The following is a 24,182-nucleotide window of genomic DNA, read 5'->3' as shown; positions in this document are numbered from 1 at the left end:
CAAAACAAAACAAATAATGAGGCCTGAAAACCCACAGTTTTGAACTGAAGCTCCTTATGACTGTGCACATCCAAACCCACCTGCAGACAGCTCTGTAACGAAATAACCTGCATTTTAATATCACCCTTGAAGCAGCACAAACAGCATGCTTAAACCCCAGTAACCAGGATTAAGGGCAAAAGTCTGGAAGATATATTTCTTCATTACCGTATCTGGATATATTATGCTAAAAAATAACTCAGTACTTTCAGAGAGAGAAGAAAGTCTACAGTGATGTCCTGGACGCCAGTCTGAATGCATATTGGTACTTTCTGAGTTCTTCACAGCAGAGACCCTCGCTTCAAGAGGCTTCACAGCTGCCTGTCTCAGCTGCAGCGTGGTGCCACTTCTCTGCCTGGCTTGTGGCAGAAGCTGCTGATCAACTGTCCCCCAAACTTACAGGGTGGTAAAGGGCGAGACAGACCAAAACAAAGTGCCTACAGCTCTGCTGTCTGGAACTACGAGACTGAGGCCAAGAGAACAAGTCTTGTGTTCACAAGCTTCAAAGGTCTCTACAAACCAGTTTGTAGGACTGAAGTCGACATGTGTGTACATAAAAAAAATATTTTAAAGCACATTTCTTCCTTTGAAGGAGCATTCCCTACCTGAGAGCTATCACTGATGCCAAAGTTGCTACGGTAAGTAGTTTTCGTTTCTTTGATTGAACAAAAAACTTTTTGGCTACAGCTATTCCCTCAGAAGGTTGGCTTTTGGGCAGCTAGAAATTTATGCTCTGGCCTTTTTATGTACCAGTTCTGGAACAAAAGACTTTATGCGAGACAACATAAAGCTGACAACAGCAGCTTTATACTTACGTGCTTCTCAGCACGCTTGCAGCGAAGTAGCTATTTGCTCCAAGAGGAGGGAGTTCATCCATTTCTGTGCAACCCAACTGGGCAGCCCTGTCTGCTCGCTGGAGCCATCGCCCCTGAGTACAGGTGAGAGTCTGTTTTACTGCGCGGTCGGAGGAATTCCTTTGTCTCCCTAATACATTTGCTGTGTAAGCAGATAAAAGACAGGGAGTGGAATGTTCCTAGTTCAATTATTTTAAAGCAATGATGATAAGAGTCGGTGCCCATGTCATTTGTCTCTTGACTCTATATTAGTTCAGCACACCAACGTAACCCTTCCCCAGTGTCTGCTGCAGCTGATTATAGACAGATTATGCTATGTCAAATTTTATGCTACAGCTCAGCAATAGCAATGCAGCAAGAAAGCTTCATGCCAGGTTCTGGATCCTGCAGTCTCTCAGTGGGACCTCCCGAGGGACAGAAACATAGCCTGTAATTCTATGGAGGACAAGGGGGAATTCTATATACTGCATCCTCCTGACAGAATGGGTCTCGCCCTGTGTGTCAGATTCAGCTGGAAGACAGTGCAAAGCTGTCTTTGCTGCTCTAGAAAAAGAAGAGAGGTGGTATTTGAAAAAACAAATTATTTTGGCCTTCCACTTAACATATAAAAGATGTTCAGATACAGCTTTCTCATATATTACTGTCTCAGTCTACTCATCACCAACAGCAAAGCGTCCACACGACATGGCAAGCTATAAAACATAATGCAGGCATAAATCACAACGAATTCACAGTCCCTTTTAGATACGATACTGCTGATAAGTAGAACTTTTATGTCAATATTTTGTACTTGTACCACATAGTCATAGGAGGTCAGAGAGCTTGTACCATTTTCCTGAAAGGGTTGCCAAGGTACAGAGAGGTGGACTGACCAGCATCTGGCAGGTGGGAAGGACAACCTGTGCCTTTCATTTACCTTTTCCTTTCTTTCATGGTTAATGATTTCACTAAACCTTGAGTTCAGTCAAGTCCCACATACAACTCTGAATGCAATACATAGTGAAAGGGAATTATTGTGTCATAATAGAGGCAGTGTTAGCACAATTAGGTTTTATGCTGGCTGTACGTATGTGGAATATAAAAGAACCTGCTTTAAAATTGAATCAATTTCTAGGACATACATTTACTGCAAAATAAAAATAAAGACATTGTTACAAAGACCACAGCATCATTCTCAGTTCCTGGATTAACACTGTGCTCTTTCTGTGAAAGCACAGTATATGATGTGCTCACATATTCAGCAGCAGGGGGATACGCTCCAGCAGTGGAGGCAATATGAACAGGCCAGAAAAAAGTCGTAAGAAATGGCTCTGCTTCTTGAAAAAGATAATTTGCCAGATTTTCCCCACAAAACTCTGTACCTGAATCTTCAGTGATCTAACAGATATTAACTTACTTTAAAGGAGCTCCAGATTAAGATCTCAGTTAAATCTAAGACCTATTTCCACTGGGAAAAATGCTGTTTGAATCTGTTCTTGTTTGACGATTTGGCCACTACAGTGACAAAGTTCATTATATCTCAACAGCTTGTCGTGTTGCTGAAATACCTTTGCCAAGTCTGGGCTGGAATCCTGTATTCGGGACCTCTCAAAGTCTGCAGCTGGGCAGGAACCAGGGGCATGATGCTGACTTCAGCTCAGTCCCTTTAGCAATCCCAGAGGCAGGTGATAGATGGATCCTCTCGAGTCACTGGATCCATTTCCCTGCTATTATAGGAACGCTGCTGCAAAATTCCTCTAATTAATCCCTGAGTGCCACTGCCCTACTCAAACCCCAAGGATGGAGGTTCCCAGGAGAACCTACCTGGGCTCCTGGGAAGGAGCTGGCTCCAGCCCAGCACCCTTTGCCTTCCCGGTGGTCCAACCCTTTACTCTGTTTTACTGCTCAACAGTGGAGAGCACAAGCACTTGCACTAAAAACTTCAATCTTTGCTAAAATTGAAGCGATGTTTGGCTTTTACAGCCCCGGCTGTTATGCTGCTTATTCCATTAACTGCCATTAGAGTCCTGCAACTGCAAAAAGGAAATTACTTTGTTCTCTACCTGGCACATGGCGCTCGCGAGCTTGGCCCGAGAAAGCACCTGGAGGACAAACCTCAACCTGCAACTTCCAGAGGTAATTTGGACTCGGTGACTAAAGCAGGAACATGAAACAATTTTTCTTTGTATTGTAGCAGTATCCCATTCGTATGAGCGGATCTTACAGAATGAAAAATGATGATTTATTCTCATTTTAGTAGGAAAATTCCCTCTTCTCATCAGTCTTTTATAACACTGTAACAGACCTTCTGGAGAGAAAGCTGGGCTAACAGCACCTGGTGGAAGTCCTTCAGAGAAAAGAAATAAGTTCCAGCAGCTTTTTGATTAAATTCTTATAGACAGAAATGAAAAACAATACAGTTCCCTGATGCCTTGATACCATAGTGATGGCTGTACTGGTTATTAGAAGGATATTCATGTCACAAACATTTCTGCTCTATGCAACTCATTTTACCTCTCCACCACTCCTCTCAAAAGTGAGAGTACCAGCCTACATAATTCAAGGATCTTTGTTTTAAAAAAATGGGAGCTCAGAGTTTCAGTTAGCGAGCCAGCTCATAAATTCCGTATTTTAGGTGGCAGCCCTTGGCAGAGAACCACCACCCCATTAAATCATGCTGGGCAAGAAACTGTCATTTTGGTGAATCATGAGAATTACTAATTCGATTATAATGTGTGCATGTATGAGAAAGGTAATTCAGTGGGAGTTTTAGCTTTGTCTTTATGGCGTCCTTCAGAAGATTATGATCCTTGCCGCTTTTCCCTGTTGTGTGCCCAATTTCCAGAGTGGCTGTTAAAAGTTTCAACAGCAGCAGTTAATAAAGACAAGCAAAGTATAAACCTTTGCAAAACTCATTCCTGTTTTGCTGCTCCCCTGATTTCTGGCATTAGCATCTAACCATCACGTCAATCTCACATTTTCTGAGCTCAGGGCACTTGCAGGCTCATCTGCGTTTACCAACGTGATGCAAGGCACGGGTGCCAGGGCTCTGCCAGTGCCTGCCTGTGTGCTTCAATGCCTGCGGGCCGCGCTCCTTGTGGTCCTGTACAAAAACAGACACTCGCATTTGGAGGTAGTTCAGGAAAACCAGATGATCACCCCAAAAGGGAATAGATTCACGTATGCCCATGCTTGTGCTTGAGTTAGTGTACATCCAGGAGGTAAAGCTCTCTCTTACATGTCAGCTCTGAATTTTTTTTTTATTTACGTATTTACAGATGAAGTTACTCAGACTTGCACTTTAAGGCTTTCATTGAATTTAAATTGGAAGCTATTTTTAGTCTAATACATATGATCACAAAAATTACAATAAATTAGAGAACAAGTATTCTTATTAACTATGAACTGAAATTCTCACAGTCCAGTGGGCGAAAAAATTTTCAAACAATAGCCCACCCTTAAAACAAATTCAAGAGCAGAGCAAACAGTGCTATCGGAACACTGCACACAGAGTTAATTTTTGTGGTAGGTTCTGGTAGCAAATATTTAATTTTGCACTCAATTGTTATTTGGTGAGAGATGTGGCAGTAACTTCTATTTGACCTTCATCGTTCTGAGATACACAAACGTATGTGAAAAAGCCAAGAAACTTTTCTATCTCACATTACACATAAAATATATAAATCTTCCTCCAGATCAAATACATTCACACTGTTAAGGAGATACTAAATAAATGCAGACAGATCTGATGTATTAATCCACCTGAAATAATACTCGTTACATAATTCAGTATTAGCACATTTAATGGCAAACTGCATGAGTCCGAAGTGTTGGCAATTTCAGGTCCATAATTTAAAAGTACCTGATTTAATTCAATGTAAAGGAAGAGATAAAAAGCAAATTTGTTCTTTCCTCCACTAATGAATTAGTACTTCAAGGTGCAATAAAGAAAAAATTTGGCTACACTCTTACTGCAGTCCGTATTCGGAAATGGCATACAATGTTCTCGATCCATAAAATCTTGCATGTGTTTAGGTACTAAAGAAGAAGTTGATGCCAGGTTTTGTCACCAGTATTTGTGAGACAAGTTTATCCATTTTTGCATTAGCAGATGTAAATTGCTGGAGGCAACTATTAAGCACAAGTAAACATGTGTTGCCTTTTAAACACTGTCACTGCTATAATAGACCAATGGTATGATTATAAGTATGGCCAAGGGGCTTTCTGTGAATTATTTTAATTCATTTGCAAAATACTGCTCATGTATGTCCTGTTTTTCTGCCTACATGGTCCCTGAGCCTTTTGTCTTCAGAGGGCCCGGTTTAAACGGTGGGGCAGGAAGTTTCTCTCTTGTACGGCGTGCTGGGTATTTCTGTGACCTCCCCCACCCTTATTTACGAGACACTTTACGCTTTTACTTCCCCCTCCCAACAGACCAGAAGAGAAGCAGAATAACCTAGGATTGAGCTATACAAAGAGATTAAGGACATGTCTGCACTGTGCAATGGAGCATGGTGAAAACAGTTTTAGAGAATGTGTGCTTGTGTCTTAACAGCTGCCACGAGCAGTTTTGCCCAACGCACGGTGCTATGTCAAGGCACTACTCAGGTCCAAAAAACCAGGGCTAATTAGCCCCGTTACCCTTGCACAACTATTTTGCTCCTGGTTTTGGAGCTGCCTTGCAGCATCCCTATTGGTCTGAGCAAGCCTATGTGCAGAGTTACTTGCTCAAGGTCATACCAGAAGTCAATGGCAGCAGCAGGACAAGAGCCCAAATGTTGTTAGGATCAGCCCCAGCTCAAAGTCACCAGGCTCTCTCCTTCCCAAGCGCAATAACCCTGTTTTTCTAGTACACAGACAAGTATTGGAGGAGCTGCACAACTCGTAATACATGTAGAGAAAAAGCAGCACACATGAAACAATCACAAGAGCATCACTTAACAAACAAACTGTTCTGGTCCAAGATGATGGAAACTCTGAGCCTTTATGTCTATCACGACAAACCTGTACAAATAAATTGCATCTGTATTAAAGCTGAGAATTTGCACGGCCTTGAAGACTAAATGAAGATTTTACTCAGCTACAGCCTGCCAGGTTTGCTCACGTAAGAGCCTCGAGGGGCAGCCCCCGCTCAGGATGGCACAGCAATAAATCCCAGGTTTCTCTGGTCGCCGCTGTGTCTCCACTGGAGATCCTTCGCACTGGCCTTTCTGCGGCGGCCGCAGGATCTGACTTAATACATGAACTAGTGACACTTAGCGCCTAGAAGCAGAAATTCGGTTATCTACAGCAACTAATATAACACTGTGGAGCTTGTCATACCCAGTCCAATTTGTTCCACAGTTTTTCAGAGACACCAGGGAAATACTCCATTCTCCAGTTCAGCAAGCTTCATCTACAGTATATATTGCTTCCTAAAGAGTTGCTACACCGGCGAAGAAGAAGAAGAAAAAATAACAGAGGCTTAAAACAAAGCTACAAGCTTTCCACTATGACTCCCACTAACCTCTGTTACTGAATTCAAAATCAAAAGCCATTTTCTCTTTGAGACAATTGCCAGTCTCTTCTGTTTTCTTAAACTACTTGCTCTGGTACAATTCGGCACTGATTTATACTTGCCTTTGACTTCACTTGTTTACGTGTAGAGTGATGGGAAAAATGTCTCTAAATGTCATTGCTTTAAACATTTCTTGAATCCATAGATAACACAGGCAGACTGACTTTGTAAGTTATTTTCATCTTCATTTCCCAAAAATCACAGTAGTTGAAACCATTATGTTTTTTTTCATGCACAAACAAAATTCATATCCTTTCAGTTTAAATTATTTTTAGATGGCAAGATGCAGAAGTAAGTACAATGACAAAGCACAGTGGGTTTCTCTCAATGCATTTGGAGCAAAACCAAGATGGAGCTGTTTTCAACACGCAGCAGACTCCCAGAAAATTGTACTCACAGTACAAGGCAGATGTAATAAATTTCCGTGCCTCTAGCCAGACCATCCAAGCTCGGGTTTCTCTGCCCCAAAACAGCAGAATATGAGAGAGTTCAGATAAAAGGTTCTTTTCAGGGCCATTATTCTTCAATTCATTGCCACTGACAAAGTATTACTCTTGATTTTGTAAAAACTCTTTGTGGGAAGTTAGTCTGGCAGCTGCTGGTGTGGGGGGAGGCAGGGGTAACTCTCCTGTTCCCCACAAACACCCTCAGGGCTCTCGTGAGCAGCACCAGGACTTTCTGCAGACACCGGCGGAGATAATGGAGCACTTCATAGGGAGATTACAACAGCAAAAATGAACTGGACGAACAGTCAGGAAGAAATGAGCAAAGGGGCCATCTAATTTTTCTTTTGGGTATTCTGTTTCATAAATCTTCAGACAAACCACCAACTTTTCCATTTCCAAAATCAAATCTCAACTTGATTCTTCCCGCCAATAACAAAACAAAAGATGCTGTGCCGGCCTGCCCACAGAGCCTATTACGTGGCCTGCAGTTATGTCATCTCTTCTTGTACTGACGCTGAAGAAGGAAAAAATAGAGCACAGAAGAAATGGTTTGACGATGTGTGAGCCCCAGAAGGATCCAGACCACACTAAGTTGAGCTCTCAGTGCTAACAAGAGGAAACAGCTATTACTGCGGGTACTTAGAAACTAGAAGTTCCTTCAGTGGGAAGAACGCAACAGCAGCTTCCCTGGAGGGTCTGAACTTTTTAAAATCATGTCAAGGTAAAGGAGAAATCAATAAATACACTTGTTAGAGGAGGAAGTCAGAAGCTATGGCCCTGCTGAGGCCAGCCCTGCCCCAGGGAGCCTGGAGATGGGCCCAAGGTAAGGTCTATGGATCAGCCCCCAGAAAACAGTGGGGTCTGTAGAAAGCCGGAGTAGTGACTACGCCTGACCTTTGTGGGAAGCCTCTCGTGTACAGCAGGACTCACTGCTGAGGCCGGCCTGGCTTCCAGTGGCAGTGTGTCTAACTCACCTGTCAAGTCATCTTAAGAAGACAAATGAAATTTGGATGTTCCCTGTTGTGACTGCACACGTGGGTTTTGAGAACCCGTGCTGCCCTTGCCTGGAAGCCTTGGGAGCGGGTCTTTCCCCTGCCCCAGTCACACTCTACTTGCAACGTCCTCTCCTTTATATGAATAAAAAGCCGCCGGTACTGCTGCTTACAATGCAGATCCCTCTGATAAGTATTTCAATAGGACTTGCTTTGTTCATTGTTATTGTAACCGGGTGGAAGCATGAAAAAACAACCAAGAAACAAAGCTTTCTACACTGTCACGGAGCCCAGTGCAGGGCTGCAAACGCGCCTGCCCCCCAGCAGCCGTCCCGCCTGCCTGGGATGGGCTGCTCCAGCAATCCACATTAGCAGGCAGCAAATGTCCTCTGAATGTGCCACCTGGCACGGCTGCTCATCGCTTCCTAATCCTCCTGGAATAGCATTTTCCAGACGACAACTATCATACACCAAGCATTCTCCGTATGTTTGCAAAATGAAGTCACACACACATTTGGTTTGACGTCTCCTACAAAAATCCTTTATTATCAAAATTTGGCAGAAAAAAAACCTGGAGTTGTTTCTGACCTAATGGTTTCCCTCCCTCTTCAGTAAATTCTTACACTGGGAGACATTTGCATCTCAGAGCTTATTTTTATTCTACACTGAACTAACTCCAGGCAAAAAATCCAGCACAGCCTTACATGATAAAGGACAAAATGTCCATTTTCTTCTCTGTCCAAGACATGATGAAAGTAGACAACTTTACAGCGACTCTTACCTCTGCACCCCTCCAAGTTCCTCCCTGATTTGTGGCAGAAAGTAGCTCCAAGTCAGAGCTGATGTAACTTACTCCGCTGTAGCAAAACTTCAGGAACTGTTGCAGCAGCTGGAGTTGCAGAGCTCCAACCGTAACTGCTGTTACCCCTCTATATTTTTGGTATTTCCACGCACTGAAATTAGTTCCTGGTGGGGGCATCTGCTGCATTTATGGCCTCATTCTACCACCGTGGAGAAGACATTACCTTGTATTCCTGAACATAAACTACTGAAGTTGTAGGAGCGAAAGAAGTGAAGGAGTGATGCCTCCTGGTTCGTGCCAAGAACTGCAAGGATCTCTCACTGCTCGTAATGGCAAAATGCACGGCCTCAAAGAGAGAGGGGTCTCGCACAGAAATAAATGGCCCTTGGGAAACCTGACCTCGATGTCAGCTCACAGCTCACAGCAGCTGTGAAGGGAACTTCACCATGAAGTTTTTCTATGGAGCCCAGCCTAGTAGCAAAGAGTAAGATGAGATAAATTTATAATTCCTCAGTTCCCACTGCTGATTATAAACTTTCCCTACACAGTTAGTTGACATATAGACCCCTACTGATGGGTAACTTTAATCCCATTTGCAAGGAGCTGATTTTCTGAAGGCTACAAGTTCCTCACTTCCATACAGAAGAGTTGCACCACAAGCAGAAGGAACAAACAAAGTTTTGCAGTTAACATGCCAGTAATTTCATGAGGAAAGCATAATTCCTGCTTCAGATTCATGACGTGAATTTTGCCATGCGCCTCGCTTTCCCACTTACAAACCGGTGACTGGAATCCCACCGTGTCCTGCTGGCAGCGTGGACTGCGAGGTCCCCAAGGCAAGAGCTGTATTTTTGTTGGTGCTTGTACCACACGGTGCTCTAGAATGTTCCTGTCTCGCTGGGGTCTGCGGCCTCAGCTGCGCTGCAAGTGATAATACAGCTCCTCCAAGGATGACCTTGTCTCCTATTCCGCAATTTCCTACTTATCTCAGCAACCTGTTCTAAAGTAACATTTGTGCAGGGTGTTGAGGTCCTTGGTTGAAGTGTTGTAGGAATTCTTTAATTACTTCTAAGCCCAGTTATTTGCAATTCAGAAGCTCATGTTACAACATTAGAAGACTTTGACAAAGTACGGTGGAATTTCTGGAGCAGACTCCAGCAACACAGTTTCTCCTTTTTATCTTCTATTTCAAGGAAGAGTGACAGCAAAAGTTAAATGTTTTTATTTAGGGCTGTTTGATTGAAAGATTAAAGGTTGAATTTCTAATGTGAAGAGCAATTCTCAATGGGGATGCAATATTTGTATGTCTTAAGGACAAGGTGCCCCTGAAATTGCAATCTGCTGCTCTTCAGAAGTTTTAAATTTCAGGAAATTATAGCTTTCAACCTTCTCTAAACATACATATATATATATATATGTAGTTTTATGATAGCAAAAGTGCCTCAAGCAGAATATACATGTATTTCAAATAAAAAAGGTAACCCGTGTAACCTTCAAACAAGGCATCTCTGCCAGTCTCTAGGCTAACAATAAAGCAGATGTTGATCTTATTTCATAGCCACCTCCCTCTGTGGCATGCAAATCCTGTTACATGCAGCTGTATTTCCCATTCTTAAGCCAAATCCTTTCCAGTTCCAGATCATCCCAGTTCTGCTGTGCAGCAAGTGGAACGCTGGGATAACTACAAGGCAAACATTTGGAAACAGACAGTATTAAATTCCCCCTGACATCATCTGCATGAGGAAACGTCTTCTCATCATCCTGCAACACCATCCTGCCAAAGGACATCCTCCCCTCCTCTGCCAGAGGTCCAGAGTAAACAGACTCTCCTCCTGATCCCTGCACGAACCAGATACATCTACATGGCCCTCGGAAGACTCTTGTAGTGGTAACAAGGATGTGACAAACAAAATAAATAATATATCAGGCTATAAGGGGTAACACCCAGATGCACATGTGCCTGCTTCGACCTAACCGGTCTGCATAAAAATGTCAGCACAGATTTCAGCATGGACCAATGTCCCATCACCACCCCAGCTCCTACACAAACTCAGAAAAACCAGCAATGAAGTTTGAGTTGCCATAAACTGTTTTTCACCCAGAGTAGCTCGGTCATGCCTACAAGAGCCGTTCCCGACTCCAGCTGTCACACAGCCACAGCCTGAGCGACCCTGCTCCAGGAACCGGCGCAGAGGCGAGATAACCTTGTCTGGGTCACAGAACGGTGGCGGTGAGATTGCCCTAAGGGAGATGTCGCCGGCCCCCCTTGTGAAAGGTGGTTTTATTTTAAAGGCTGCAATTACAGCCCAATGCAATTGATCCTCACCATGACAGACCCTGAGACACGAAGCTGTCAAACTCGTCATCCATCACCCAAACAAAACGCTAGCGATCTACTGGCAGACCTCCCCTCCCCCAGCAGATTAATTCAGATCATTGGAAAATAGCTGTACCCAGCCTGATGGTTGTGATTAACTCATGGAACTATCAGAAGTTTCAAGAACATAAGTCAGGCTAGAGAGAAGGGGAAATGACAGACAACAATGAAACACAAGAGACTTTAAATGGGGAAAAAACTATTTCAGCCTTATTTGAAACGAGATCATTTCTGTCTGGAAAGCATTGTGGCTACTTGTACTAAATATTGTGGTAAGTTCTATGTAAAGCAACTGCCCCAGGCCATAGCAGCTCACATCCTAAATTGGGCAAAGGTGGTGCTGTCACCCTCATTTTACAGACACAAAATACAGTCATGGAGAGAAGAGGTGAATTCTACAAAACAAGCAAGAGAAACACATGAACTGAATTTGAGCTCAGATGGTGTATGGTAGTGTTTTAACTGAAAGCCTTCCCTTCCCTGACCGTGCATGTCCTGCCTGCATACGTCCAAATTCCTGTGGCTTTCCCTGCATTCACAGATTTGGATTCCTTGTGTTTCTACCAAATTATGTAGGCTGCCCACTTAGAAGAAAAACTGCCAAGGCTGTTAGAGTTACTGCTTTCTGTTTCCATTTCCTTAAAGGAAACACTTACTCCAGGCACCAAATACAAAGGCAGTTCTTGTGGGAACTTTCAAGGTTTCTTTTACGTCTGCTCATCTTTGTGCTAAAGTCACAGGCCTAATTACTGCTGGCACAGAAGGGTGGCCAGAGGGTGAATCCCGGTCGCGTGGAGGTGTACTTGGGGAGCAGCTACCGGCGCTTTCCCTGCAAAGAGCAGAAAGGATGCTCCTGGTCCTCCGCTGAAAGACTGACTCAGAATGCTGCTTGCTCCATCTCCGGGAGCTGGTTTGTGGGGTATTTAGGAGGCAGATGCTGTGGCATGGTTGAATATCGCTGCCCTAGCAGCACGCCTGGGGAATCACACACCTACAGGAACTGCTTGCACCCTAGAAGCAGATCACAAAAAGGAGCAGTATAGTAGAAAAACAGGTTAGATGAATCCTACACCATTTTATTTCTGAGTACTAGGAAGTAGCAGCTCTACTCTTGTACGGACCCACCAATACCGGATTACACGGCTGGGGAGCCTGGCCTGCTTTGGAGGGACCTCATTATGCATCTGCAGGCATCACAGGTCCGCTGGAGCAAGAAGTTTATAGTGCTTGCTCTTGATACTAAGTAAAATTATAACAACGCCTGGCATCTTGCCTCTAACATAACCTAAAATGAAGCTTCCTAAACTGATGCTTCAGAGGGCAGCAAAAGAATAAATAAACCCCTTAGCCTAGCCAACCATACAATGCTTTACATGAAGAAAAACATCTTTCCTGAGCCCAATAGGAAATCATTTTGTGCCTTGAAGCACGAGAATTGTTTATCCTTAACTTAACATGCATAAAGCTAGTTTTGTCTTTTTCGCAATGAAATTATCCATTCTCTTTACAAATCTGGCTCTTCAGATCCCTCTGAAGAAGCTTATGGCATAACTTGGAGAAATAAACCACTGGAATGAAACTGTGAGGGAAATTACTGTTATTTCTCCTGAACCATCTCAACACCCGTACAGGTTGGACAAAAGTTCACACACAGCATTCCTGAGCAGTATTTTGCTGTTAACAGCGGTGTACTAAAGCGTTGGCCAAATAACAAGATATGCTTTATACTTAATTCCCCTTGAAATGCAGCATGGAATGTGCAAATAAGAAAGAAAACTGGAGACACTGGTCTGCATTTAGCACTGAACATTCTGGGTCTTTTCTCCTTATGCTCAAGACAGTGTTAACTTTGGAGGCTGATGTTAAGATTCCATGGACATTTCGGACACCTCTGAGGACCATCATATTGTGGGGTGGGTCAGACACCCAACAGTGCAATTGCATTGTACATTTTAAAGACCCACAGTTTTGTGGAGGAGGCACAGCTTCTACAGGATAGTGAAGGACTTCCATGGCAAAATTCTGCTTAACAGGTCTTTTCCAGAAATGTGGATTTACACCCAAGATTAATTTGTTCTAGTAGCTGCATGGTGTTTTGGCTGCCCCTGAGTTCCCCACACACAGATTTAATCAAATCTCAGGTTAATCAAATCTTTTATCTCAGGGGAGATAAAAGGGTAGAAAAAGCTGCTTGCAAAGGTTAAAGATCTTCTTTGTGAAGGCTCTCCAGTGAGAACAGAAAACATTATTCCAGAGAGAATGAATACTGCTAATCCATAGCTGACACACTTGTAAATATTGACAAGAATAAATTTGCTGAAGAGCATACCAAATATCTTTCATATTCACATTCAAACAGTAATGCAGGAGAGTAAACAGTATGCTCATAATAGCACAGAGTTTTTTTCATTTCTTGTGACTGTTCATGTGCTCTGGTTGTGTAGCTCCATCACATCCCTGGTATTAAGTCTTGCAGGAATGTGTTGCAGTTCCTAAGGGCATTATTTCCATTACAAATAGTGACTGCACTTTAGCCAGACACAGGGAAAAAATAAAATAAAAAATCAGTTCAGGCAATACAGAGATAGTGGGGATTCGTAAGGACTACTGCCAGCCTGGTAAGCTTAAACTCCCTAGGCTCCTCTTTACAGTTAATAAAGAAAGACAGGCTCTCCGAGATGGTAAGTCCGAGCAGCTAAATTAAGCTCCTGGTCTGAGTAGCCTCTGAGGAGCAGGATCCTGTCTTCATTAACTATAACGGGGACCCAGGTACATTAACTGCAGTGAACAGGGGCCTCACGCCACCTACCTCAGTTAGCTCAGCTAGTTCTCCAAGTTCAGACTTGGACACAGTTCAGAGCTGGGGGCCCAGGTCCACGGTCAACTGCGACCCTCAGGCCACACCTGAACTGGGCTGTATTTTCATGCCTGTTTTAAGCCAACCCCAGCGTTTCTACTTTTTTTTTTTTTTTTTCCTTATTTTTAAATGCTTTTCATCTGGGATGGCTCCTGGGCTGAATCACCTACACAAGTGCCCAGGTGCCAGCCCTGGCACAGGGGAGGCAATGGTTCAGTGGCAGCTTATGTTTGTATCACCCTAAAGCAGTTATGAAACTGCAGCCTTGGGTACTGGAAGTCAGACGATATCAATATCCTCCTGCTTTTTTACTGCCGTGATCATTTTGATCACTGTATTCTCAAACCAGTCTCCACCAGTCACCCTGACGTATCTCACTTCTTGCCAGTACTCCAGAAAAGTAATTTTGGAGGAAGACAACCAATATCAAAATTTTATTATTGCTATAGGAGAAATTCTATAATAAAGGCTTAAGGTAGGATACAAAACCTGCATGGGGAGAGAATGTCCCCGCTGCAGGGTCCGTGCACTAGGAAAGCCAGCTAAAGGATGGGAGAACACCTTATCCTTTGCTCAACCAAAAGCAAATTAATGGCTTACATTCCTTTCCACGTGAGCTTGTATAAAAACCCCAACCAACCAAAACCAAGCAAAAAAACCCCCACTCACACAAGCGTTTCTGTTAGAAGCGTTTGTATGTTTATCCCGATACAGACCAGCAAGATCACAGCCCAGCTATCACAGCCACACACCCCGAACCACGGCTGGGCTAGTCACGCTCAGCTCAAAGGAGGAAACGAAGAAAATTTTCAATGAATCAGTCATCTAATTAATTCAGGGTTGCAGTATTATGTAAATAGATAGGATATCAGAAAAGGAGCAGGCCCTAAGTGTGTTAACATTCTGTCATGCAAATATTGACACTGAATCCAACAGGATTACTCCCCTGAGAAATGTGAAGTGTACACCTAAGTCTTTGTGGAATTTGGGCTTAGGTTTGTTGAATAAATAGCTTTCTGAGAACTTTTCATTTTTTTATATATTGCACCATCTGTAGGAATACTGATACGGTAATTTGAATATTACAGATATACTGATTTTATAAAATATTCAGCCCGTCTCCTAATGCAGGTGAGGGATACGACAGACACATAAAATGAATTCAGAAAAACATGACAAAATTACACACGTTATAACAAACATTATTCATTCCCTTAGAGTAATCAGGTTTATTAAAAACAAAAGCTGGTTAATATTTTATATTTCCAAGCATCTTTTCCTGCTAATGCTCTAAAGCATTTTGCAAGGTACATGCTGACACCCTCTGCAGCGCAATCCCCCCTCCACGAACCCCACTTGCAAAGCCCTGGGCTGAGCACCCGCTGCCCCCGCTGCCCAGCACCCCCTGCGGGGGGCAGAGGGTGCCCCGGCTACATCTCAGCACCGCTGCTCACACCCGTGCCAGAGGGAAAGCACAGCCCGGCCAAAGCCAAACACGCAAACGCCCACGGAGGAGACTGTTGGCACCGCACGGCCCGGCAGCGCAGGGGGCACCATGTGCGGGCGTGCGGGGGCTGGGGGCTCCGCCGCGGGGGCAGCCGAGGCGGCGTTTCTCACCAGAGACCCCGCCGGGGGGCCGGGAAGCGCCGCAAGGCTGGCCTGGCCCCGGCACGGCCCCGCACGGCGCTGGCGGGGGGCCCCGGCGAGGAGCCCCGGGCCCCGCACGGCACCGCCTGGCCCCGGCGGGGAGCCCCGGACCCCGCACGGCCCCGGCGGGGAGCCCCGGCCCGGCCCCGCAGGGCAGCAGCCCGGCCCCGCACGGGGCTGGCGGCGGCCAGGACACCCCCGGCGGAGCCCCCGCCGCCCCCCGCCCGCCGGTGACCCGCTGGCCGCGGCGCCCCGCGCACCGAGACGCCCGGTGCCGCCGGAGCCGCCTCACGGGGGCAGAGCCCCGGGGCGTCGGGGGTTGACCGAAACCCACCGCCGAGGAACCCGCAAGCGGGAGCGGCACCCGCCGCGGGCAGGGCTGACGCCGACGGGCGGAACACGCCGAGATGTACACGAGATGTGATTGTCATGACTCAGGGAAAAATGAATCAGCCAGCAAAAGGGGTGGCAGCTGTTTTCCCGATGCCATTTACATCTCATCTGTTGTATTTACCTAATATTTCGGTGTATTCCAAAGGCAGCTAGGAATACCTTTGCATTTCAGCGACTAAGTAAAAGTAGTTTTAATTGTATGCGAGTGACTAACACCACCATTTCTTGCTAAACAGCAGGGATACAGATAGGAAAAGAAAATAAGGAAAATCGAAACACGCTGCGTAAACTCACACTGGACATACCTGTTTGCATGAAGACCTTGCAAAGGCTCTATAAAAAGATTACAGAATCCTAGAAGGTTTAAAAGATGTCATAGCTCTAGATACAAGCATGTCAATTAACCATGATCCTGAAGAAAGTACCTACCTAGAAAAACACTGAAGTTATGTAACTAGTCAGCATAAAAGTGTGATTAACCTTAGGTTAATATACACATCTTCGACATTCCTTGAGAAGCAATATGACACATTCCCTTTCCTTCAGGGTCATTCCAGCTTGAGATGTCTCACAGTTTTAGCCCAAGTTTTGTGCCATCTCTCATGTAATTTCTAATTCTTCTCATGTTTCCCCCATTTATTTTAGGCTGGCTTACTGCTTGCAAGGCAAAAGATGTGTAAAAACACATCACGGCTGCCGCAGCATCTTCCACATTTAAGCATCCTGGATCACTTTACAACCATGAGAAGAGCACCAGCATCACTATGAGATGGTTGCGTTTAGATTTACAGCTGTAGTCACCTACAGTCCCAGGTGGGAATGATCTTTTTAGCACAGAGGCTCTGTAAGGAGGCAGTGGAAGGGCTGGAGGGAGACGGCAGAGTTCTGCTCCACTCCCTGGCGGAGGTAAGTGCCACAGTACACAAGTGAATAGTTCTTAAGAACATTCTTCCAGAGCTATTAATATTTTACTGGAAATTTATGGATCATCCTTTCTGCTCTCCCCCTACTGTTCTGAGACACGGAATGAAATTTAAAAAAAACCCCTATTGCACCATTTTGCATTTCAATTAAATACAATGGAACAGATTCCCAGGGGGTAGACTGGGATGTGCCAATGTAGTCCTTTATGAAGCAAGGCAGATCCAGTTTGCTATTGTGAAAAGTCCAGTGCCCGCTTTGCACCCTCTACCACTGGGTACAGAGGCCAGACCTTAGTCTGGAAACGCAGTTTTGCCTTAGGACGTACGGAAAGGAATTGGCAGCTTTTTATGCTTTCTCCCAACCTTGCTCACCCTCATGTGAAATAATAGTAAAGATGTGAAGCAACAGAATACTACGCCAGTTTTTGTGGGTTTGGATAAGCAGATTAATATTGGCTTTTACACAGAGTAGTTCGACGTTTTCTGGCAGGCTGGCAGCCCAGGGGTATGATATTTAGCAAACCCCAATACCAACGCTGCTGTCAATGAGCTAATGCCCCTGGGGGCGCAGGGGAGAGCACGCGCCTCGTGCACGGCTCCCACTCTGCATGAAGCTGAAGCACTAACAGTTGTACAGAGAAGTATGGCCTTGGTGACTGCAGATTAAACCATGGGCTCTTAAAAGTCACATCCTGCGGTTCTCAGTTTTGTTAACAGCAAAGACAGGAATAAACGTAGGAAAACAAAATAAACCAATGCGAAAACTGGAGGGCAAATGGACTTCGTTTTTAAAAAATTGCTTACAGAGCAGAAGGACAGAGTCACGATCTCTTGACAAAAGTACCTGCCAGATGTACAAGGTACCAAAGAAATGACAATGAGGTTGGGTTTCATACTGAATATAGCATGCAAGGGATGACTCCAGCTCAGCCACCGTCTGTGACCTGTTCTCTAGAACAGCACAGAAAGAACCAGGTATCTGCTCAGCGCTGCTGTAGCATCACCTGGGAAATACCCTTGGAAAGGGCATCGTGAGGAGCAGGAGTGTATATTTTCTCTGCAGAAAGGACTCGATTTTGATGACTCTTTGAGGACCTCTGCTCACCGCAGGGCCATAAAAATACCAGTTCTTTATGCTGTTAAAAAATCTTCTACACTAAAGCAATGGGAGAAGTGGAATACACAACGTTCAGTGCCTCAGAGTCAGGTATATTGGTCTGAGAAATCTGAAGTCAAGCAAAACAGCTGAAATTTTGGTACTCTGTGGTCGTGAAACATGTGTACAATGGATTATTTCAAGTGCCCCTCTAAATTAAGGAAGGCCTCTCTCTTTCCAATAAGGCTTTTCTTCTCAGCTCACTCCTGAAGCAGGAGTTATCTGCAAAATGCTCAACAGTTGTGACAAAGGGAGAATAATGCCCTGGAAGAAAAAAAAAAAAAAAAAAAGGGAAAAAAAAGAAAAGAATGGAAGAAGAAAGAAATACGATCTAAGTTCTAAGTTCTATAACTCCAGTATATCATTATTAGTTAAAATTTCCAAGGTAACCTCCATTTCCACATATATGTGATAGTTTCCAATTTCAGTAGGTCTAACAAGGACTGTGAAACTTCCATGAGGACCAGGAAACCTGGCTGTACGTATCACATCGTAGCAGACCCTTAATACTTCAATTTCTGTGACCTTTCCAGCATGCGTATAGATGGCTATTATCCACCGGGGAGAACCTAATGATGATCCTCCCCCTCCCTCCCCCCTTTTTTTTTTCCCTTACAAAATCATTTCTCAGTAAACCCAGATGGTGCAAAGGAGCCTGATGAGAAGAAGAATGACCTGGTCCTGAGCGTGGATGTCGGAGGACATATCCTGCATGTCTGTGAAACTGCAAACGAAGCAGATGTTTGCCATTATTGCCCACTATTGAAGTACTGGCATTTCTTCCTCACTAACCACACGCTGCAAGCAGCAATCATGCATCACCTTCTCCTCTTCTAATGGTCACTCAGGTGTGTAATAAGTTGCATTTCATCTTGCTGATGAATCTTATTTTAATTGTTTGGCATGACAGGGCATTTCTTTGTTAAAAAGTGAATGGAGGCATCTGGCTTTAGCAGGGTGACTAAAATGAGCTGCATTTGGCCAACGCCTCTCCTGTTTCACCTTGATTTGCTGACACTTGATTCAGCAATGCTTGCAGACCCAGAGCAGGAGAGCAGACTGCAGAAGTCACCCTTTAAGCTGCCCTATTTTGCCCTAGACAACTTTATCTCTCGTGGTGTAAAATGCCTCAGATATTACTTATGTCACTTGAATGGTGCCAATGCTGTGTCACCCACTAAGCAAAAGCACTAAACCTGTACGCACATGGAAGATACTCCCATTTCTTCTGCTGGCTCCACTGATGACAGTATTGCTGTTCGCCAAACAAGCGCCACGTTCAATCTTTCACCTGTCCCAGCTCTCTGCACTTACGCAGAGGCACGAGCCTGTCCTGACTCATTAGCATCTTGCACAGTTTACAAGTGTAAGATCCTGCACAAGCTCAAGGGCTGAGAATCAGACCTGTAATCTAGGGTCACTGGTGAGAGACTGTTGCTGTTTCATCCCCCTTGTAATAGCTTTCTTCCTTCGCGATGAGTTATTGCACTCCTATTTTTGGCTGTGCTTCATTTGGAAAGTTGGCACAGAAATATTGTTTGGCAGACACAGACCTGCCCTGGCATTCTACTGTTTTGGGGGTTGTTTGCTTTTAACTAATCCATTATATTGCTGTACTGCAACGTATATCACTTGTTTTCCCCTCCAGCACAGAGTGTTTATTAGACAACTACTCTCAGGAAACTTTCCCAAGACAAACACTTCCCCTCAGCCTCCTTGGAAAGGCTGGCAGTCCCTATTACCAAGCGCTAGAAAACAAAGGCAGCTCAAGTACATTAACGCATACAATTAATAATATTTTGTTTTTCATTAGTGAAAACTTGCATTAATATCAGTGCCTTCACCTGGATTCATCCCTGAAGTAACAGGAGCTCATTACAGCGAGATCTGTCAGATGAAGCCTGGGTTTCGCTGGTTCTCTCTCTCTCTCTCTCTCTTACTTCTCTAATGTGATTGTTCTCCATGACCCTAATATATGACAGTCATTTTAATGCTGGTAACTACGCTTCCGACTGCAGAAGGTAATGAATGCCAGTAACATTTAAAGATATCACCAGTCAGCCCTGGTTCTGGAGCCTTGAAGCAGTTCATGCTCCTTAAAAGCAGATTCCAGCAATTTCCTTGTGGTGCACTGTACAGAGATGTGGTAGAGGCCCCTTGGCATCGTTCATTCCCGTAATGGGTTACTGCCGATGCTATTTACTGATCTCAAAACAACCCTGAAGCTTCCGTCAGTTCAGCTGCAGGTTGAGGGCAAAATACACTTCAGGAACACTAGAGAAGCTTTAGAATTTCATCTCTGCCAGCTGCCGTACAGATTGCTGGAAGTACGCTATTGTGTTCACAAGCTTAGTCAAACTGCAAGGAATTTATTGCAGCAAGTGGATGGTGATTTATAAAAACATGGTAATACAATACTTAAGATAACATAGGCCAAAACCCACCCCACAATAGAGTACTCACTTGTCTTAGAGAAACATTCCTGTACAGAAAGAGAAAGCAATGGAACATTGCATTTGACACCCTCTCCTGCACCCAGGCGCAGGGGCTGGTGGTGCAGGGTGAGCTCCATCCTCCTGCGCTTCCAGGGGAAGATGCTTCTGAGCACCCTGCAGAATCACCACTGTGGTGGCAGCCAGACACTGGCGTACCTGAGCCTACCAGATACCAAATTTCCAGGTTTCATATAATATAATCAACAAATTAGAACTGTTCCCTGGAGCAGGCTGGCTGCCTGTGTGAGACAGGTGCAGCCGGCTCACATCTCTGCTCCCCGCTGCAGAGCGGCCGTGCCTCCTGGGGGGCACAGCCAGATGCGATGGCAGAGAAAGTGCACAACAGGACATCACAGAGATCATTGATCTATCAGGTTTCTACCTATCACAGTAAATAATCCACTAAAAACCATTCTAGGCCAGAAGTTATACGTTTTATAAAAGAAAAAAAAAAAAAAACCCACCCTTTTTCTCTTGCATAGCAGCCCAGGTTCTGCCAAGAGACGTCACAGCTTCTGCTGCAGCTCAGAGCAGCCACGGTAGGAAGTTAACTTGTTGGAAGTAAAGAGCTGACACATCACTACAGCCTTTGATGCCTGCATTACAGCCTAAACCCAGGCAGCGTGCTCATCATTAACTTTGTTGTCATTTTGCGTATCAAATTCTCCTGCAAGTCACGCACAGGTGTATAGATCAGCAGAGAAACACCAAGAACAGAAATGCTGTTAATAATTTCCCCAAATCTTACACTCTGCCTCAGTTTTAAAAACATGCCTTGTAACACTAGCTAATAAAGCGCTGCACAAGAAAGCATAGCTTTAATCTTTGTATTGGATTCTGGATTTGTAGGAGTTTTGAGTAAATCTGTTTAGACGGTTAAGGAAAGCCTACAGCTAACCATCTGGGTTTATGCTGCTGCCTTGCCATTTGTTGACATCAGCAGTCCTTGAAATGCTCCCAACAAAGAATCATTTTTTTTATTTTTCACACCTGGGTAATTAAAACAGGTATGCATTGAACATTGGGACCCATTTTTAAAAGGCATCATTTTCTCAACCCATAAATGTAATTTGCTATCAAATTAAGTATTTCCACAGCCCATTTCTCCAGCACTTTAGCATTTTAATTTGAAATACAGTTGATAGAAATTACTATTTTCAAGCGGCAGCCAGGTTTGGATGCAATTCTGAACTAAGTAAGTACTTGCCTTTTTCTTATGCACCTCAGTAGTTTATTGCCTTGGTGTGCAGCAGAGACAGTGAGAAAGGGAAGAAAAAGCAATAAGAAGGGGAAAGGCACCTCATAAAATGGAGAGAGGAGAGCAGGAAGATATGATTTGTTTTACAAGAGAGTTACCACTATAAGCCTTTCTTAGTAGAAATTCCTATTGTATGAAACTTGATTTTCAGTGCAGCGTTTTGGAAGTAAGCTTGGCCAATTGAGAAGAAATAAGACATGATCCTTGCAGCAAAATCATCGCCTTAAAAAAATACCCTAATTTTGAATTGTGCAAGGCTTGGATATCTTGGCTTGATTCACAGATTCCAGCTGAGACCCAAACAGATAATACATCAGTACTACACAGGAAATAATTTTCTTGCAGTATTCAGAGCAATATACATAATCTAGTTTATTTCATTCAGATAAATTGTCCTGCAGACCAATGTTAATAATTTAGGTGTAAAGGGCTACGAAGACCGAGTTTTAAGAACTGATTTTCCTTTTGGGAGTGCAGAATACAGAAGCACTGTACATGGTGTTATAGCAACTTCTCTCCAATGATCAAATCACAAGATGCAGCTGAAATTCAAAAACATTTTCTCTGCTTTAGTGGATTGTAGGCTAACTATAACTGTACCTTCACGCATGTTTGCAAAGCACTAATTTAATTAATTTATAGTTGTAGTGGAATGGTAACAAATTACTCCATAATTCATGGATCGCTCGTGTAGTAGGAACCATTAGCTGTCACATCAGTGCAGATGAAGTGAGCTTTGACCTGTGAATTACTGTCACAATAAACTCAACTCCTGCAGATACCGATGCTATTCTGGTGGATATAGCGTGTGTTAATTTGAAGTAAGTACTTTAGTGAGGAACCTGAGAAATTAAAGAGAGTCTATCTGCTCCCAATCTTTGGCTTTGAGAGCTGTACTTCTAATAAACCTATCTGAATATGTAGAAAATAGTGAGACATGGAGAAACAAGGAGAACTTGGGAATAACAGCAAAGGGAAGGACAATTCCTTGCTTGACAGATGAGTTACTACTAAATATATATTCAGGCAAAGAACAACAAAGAAGCACAAATGCAAACTATATTTTGCAACTAGTAAAGAAACCCAGAAAACAAAAAAGGATAAAATAAAATGTAAAGAATACTTGGAGATAATGATGGTAATTTGTTTCTCTATTCTGAGATAATTGATCCACACTGAAAAAGTAATTATACAACATTAAAGATATTAAACATAAGGTCTGAGGCACAGAGTGATGACAAGCGTGAGCTGACATACTGTAATTATGACATTTGGGGAATCATAATATTTTGATGTTGGCCTTTCAAAATTCAGGGACAATGGCAATACAACAAGCATCATTTCAGTTGTCAAATGTCTGCTGTTTCTCTCCCTTTTCTTGTTTCTTCGGGCTGCAGCCTCTGACAGAATGCCTGCTGCCAGCAAGAAGCAAGTTAAATGATGTGACAGTCCATTTGGTTAGGGATGACAATTCTGCTGCTCAGGTTGTCTTCTTTTGATTGTTAATCACACTTCAGAAAAGGCGATTCATTTACTCAAGGGGCTTCTAAACCTTCAAGTCTTTGCTTGTTTGTTTCCAGACCTCTTTCTTGCCTCTAGGTGATCTTGTGCCTTACCCCTTATTGATGCAATACCTGTGGTGATGTATGGTTCTGAGCCGTTAATGTTCCACCTGTCACGTAGGGCAGTATGTGACATGCAGGGCTGGGCAACAGCAGCAGCCAGCAGACTTCAGCCTTAATTATCCTCTTTTGTTATCAGCCTTGGAAAAGCTCCTGAAACAGGGAAGCCCCCCCCGTCCCCCCCCCCCCATTCCTGCCTGCTAGGGCTCTGGATATTCATTGTCAATGCATTGCAGGTACATGCCATGACAACAGCTTTTAACTATTTAGAATATACCCTTCTGTGCTGCCAGTCAGGCAGCTCCTTAGGAAGGATAAAAGGAATGACTCAAACATAGAAATTCAAATCCTAGGGAGGAAGGAGGACTCCAATGAATTCAGTACTAGCTATTTTCTGTTAATTCTATTAATCTGTGTTAGTGTATTTCTTCTGTGTAAGGCATCCTTTACATAAGTCATTGAATAATGAATATAGAATGCTAATTACAGAACACACCTAGGTTTGGACTTAGATCAGTTCGTTCGTTTGATATCTTTTCTGGAGTGGTATCTATAAGATACGATATCTTGATCGACTTGCAAGTTCCTTATCATTTATCTATAAACTAGTCCTTAAATATGTCAAAGTGGAAGTTATTCCTTTTCTGAGCTTGCACTTTTCTGACCAACAAATTTCAAAAGAATGGTGCAAGCTCAAAAGGACTTAATAAGACTGCTCGGGAAACGAGAAAAATCTGGCAGGCCTACTGCAGCCAGCACTGACAGACTTGGATCACGCCGAGCAT

This window comes from Falco naumanni, chromosome 1 (assembly GCF_017639655.2).
Source record: "Falco naumanni isolate bFalNau1 chromosome 1, bFalNau1.pat, whole genome shotgun sequence".
Lineage (NCBI taxonomy): Eukaryota > Metazoa > Chordata > Aves > Falconiformes > Falconidae > Falco > Falco naumanni.
The sequence above is the reverse complement of the archived record's forward strand: the minus strand, read 5'-3'. Positions refer to the sequence as shown.